Genomic DNA, 3,191 nt, shown 5'->3' on the forward strand with positions numbered 1-3,191 from the left:
CTAAAGTGTTAATCCTTGAGGGACTGGGATGGGGAGAAACAGCTGTAAGGGTGGTGGGTGTGGGCAGAGGTGCTTTTTTGTGTGTTTTTCTCGTTGTTTTCGTCATTGTTTTGAGATGGAGTTTTGCTCTTGTCGCCCAGGCTGGAGTGCAATGGTGCGATCTCAGCTACCTGCAACCTCTGCCTCCTGGGTTCAACTGATTCTCCTGCCTCAGCTTCCCAAGTAGCTGCGATTACAGGGGCCCACTACCACACCTGGTTAATTTTTGTAGTTTTAGTAGAGATGGGGTTTCACCGTGTTGGCCAGGCTGGTCTAGAATTCCTGACTTCAGGTGATCCACCCACCTCTGCCTCCCAAAGTGCTGGGATTACAGGCGTGAGCCACCGCACCCGGCCCAGGGGTGCTGTATTATGGAGGCCCGACCGTCTCAGTTTCTGCAGGGAGGGGAACAGAGATCAATCAACAGTACCTGTCCAGGAGCTCACCACAATTCAACTTCCAGAAAATGGATGTGTAGGATAATCGGACAATGAAAAGATCTCTGAAAAAACTCCCTGCCCACCCCACCCCCAGCTGACTCTCTCCAGCCTCCTCTCTCCTCCCATGATGCATCTGTTCAAAGGAAACACCAGAACCCTGGGCCTTCACCTCTGGAACTTGCTCTTCACACACTATTCGTGACCGTGATCTTCTCTTCATTCACTCATTAGTAATTCATTCTATTAATTGATGCTGGCTGGGTGCGGTGTCTCACACCTGCAATCCCAGCACTTTGGAAAACGAAGGCAGGTGGATTGCTCAAGCCCAGGAGTTCCCCAGGCAGCATGAGAAAACCCCATCTCTAAAAAAAAAAAAAAAACACGTTAGCTGGGCATATTGGTGTGTGCCTGTCCCAGGAGGGTCGCTGGAGTCCGAGGAGATGGAGGTTGCAGTGAGCTGTGATCGCACCACTGCACTCCAGCCTGAGCGAGAGTAAGACTCTGTCTCAAAATAAAAAAGAAAAAGAAAAAGAAAATAAATAGTTTCTAACTGCCGTGAGATTTACTAATGTCTATCATAAAATAGTAAGACTATTTCACAAGGCTGATTCTAATGAGACTATTTACTACAGCTATGCTAATAAATATTATGTTTATAGAGGTTTATTCCCTAAAATAATATTTACTGGGGCCTCCTCAAATAAAAATAATACTGTATGTATAGAGGCTTTCTCTAATCATAATGACAATTGAAGCTTTCTCTAATAATTTATTGAGGCCTATTTAAATAGAAATATTTGCCGAGCCTTATTGTAGTAATCATATTTATAGGGGCTTACTCTAGCAATAATAATGATATAATTATGACTCCAGCCTCAGGACTCCAACTTACCTACTCAACCTACTTACTCAACATTTCCACTTGAAGAGGCATCTCCAATCTCACATATCCAAAAATAAGTTCCTGATCTCACACACACCCTATGTGCTCCTCCCATGGTCTTCCCCATCTTAGGAAATGACAACCCTATTTTTTATTTATTTATTTTTTGAAATGGAATCTTGCCCTGTTGCCCAGGCTGGAGTGCAGGGGCGCGATCTCGGCTCACTGAAACCTCTGCCTCCCCTCCCCGGTTCAAGTGATTCTCCTGCCTCAGCCTCCCAAGCGGCTGGGATTACAGGCATCTGCCACCACACCCAGCTAATTTTTGTATTTTTAGTAGAGACGGGGTTTCACCATGTTGACCAGGCTAGTCTCGAACTCCAGACCTCGTGATCCACCCACCTTGGCCTCCGAAAGTGCTGGGATTACAGGCGTGAGCCACCGCACCCAGCCAACAACCCCGTTTTTATCCAGCTACTCAAGCCAACAACTTTGGGATTCAATGTTGGCTTTTTTTTTTTGACAAGGTCTCAGTCTTGCCCAGGCTACAATGCAGTAGCGTGATCACACCTCACTTCAGCCTCCACCTCCCAAGCACAAGTGAGCCTCCCACCTCAGTCTCCTGAGCAGCTAAGACTACAGGCATGCACCACTATGCCTGGGTAATTTTTTGTAGAGATGGGGTCTCCTTATGTTGCCCAGACTGGTCTCTGTCTACTGGTCTCAAGTGATCCTCCCACCTCGGCTTCCCAAAGTGCTGGGATCACAGGTGTGAGCCACCTCAGCTGGCCTGTGTCTGCTTTTGGTTTCCTGTAAATGCTCAAAGACAGCACCTGGCACATGGTAATCACTCAAAAGAACATTTGTTGAACCATAAATACTTATTCAGGCCAATTGATAGTGCTGTTTATTGACTTACATAAAGTATTATTTATTGAGAGGTACTCCAATGATATTGAGATTTAATATCCTTTTATCATTATAATAGCCGTTAAATATTATGACTAGAGTGAGCCTCCATAGAAATGATAATGCCTTCCATAATAACTGTTTACCATTAGCATTCATTTCTTTATTAGAACGTAGGTTAATTGAGGATTAGTCTTTTTTTATTTTATCATTTATTTTTGAGATGGAGTCTCGCTCTGTCACCCAGGCTGGAATGCAGTGGTGTGATCTTGGCTCACTGCAACCTCTGGCTCCCAGGTTCAAGCAATTCTCTTGCCTCAGCCTCCCGAGTAGCCAGAATAACAGGCGCACGCCACCACACCCAGCTAATTTTTTGGGGTCCTCCGTGGCAGATGGGGGCTACTGAGGAGCTTTCAAGTCTGGGAGAGGTTGGAAGGGACTAGAGAAAGTTGGAAGAGACCTGGGGTGATTCAAAGAATCTGACAGTGCTGAGACAAGACTGACAGAGACCTAAGAAAACCACGTGGCCAAGCAAGTGACAAGAGCTGTGGACCCCGAAAATCTGAGACAGGTCTCAGTTAATTTAGAAAGTTTATTCTGCCAACGTTGAGGACGCGCACCTGTGACACAGTCTCAGGTGGTCCTGACGACATGTGCCCAGGGTGGTCAGGGCACAGTTTGGTTCTATACATTTTAGGGAAACATGACATGTCAATCAATACATGTAAGAAGTACATTGGTCACGAGGTCAGGAGATTGAGACCATCCTGGCTAACACGGTGAAACCCCATCTCTACTAAACAAAAAATACAAAAAACTAGCCGGGCGAGGTGGCGGGCGTCTGTAGTCCCAGCTACTCCAGAGGCTGAGGCAGGAGAATGGCGTGAACTCGGGAGGCGGAGCTTGCAGTGAGCTGAGAT

Source organism: Colobus angolensis, unplaced genomic scaffold, assembly GCF_000951035.1.
Source record: "Colobus angolensis palliatus isolate OR3802 unplaced genomic scaffold, Cang.pa_1.0 Scaffold25, whole genome shotgun sequence".
Lineage (NCBI taxonomy): Eukaryota > Metazoa > Chordata > Mammalia > Primates > Cercopithecidae > Colobus > Colobus angolensis.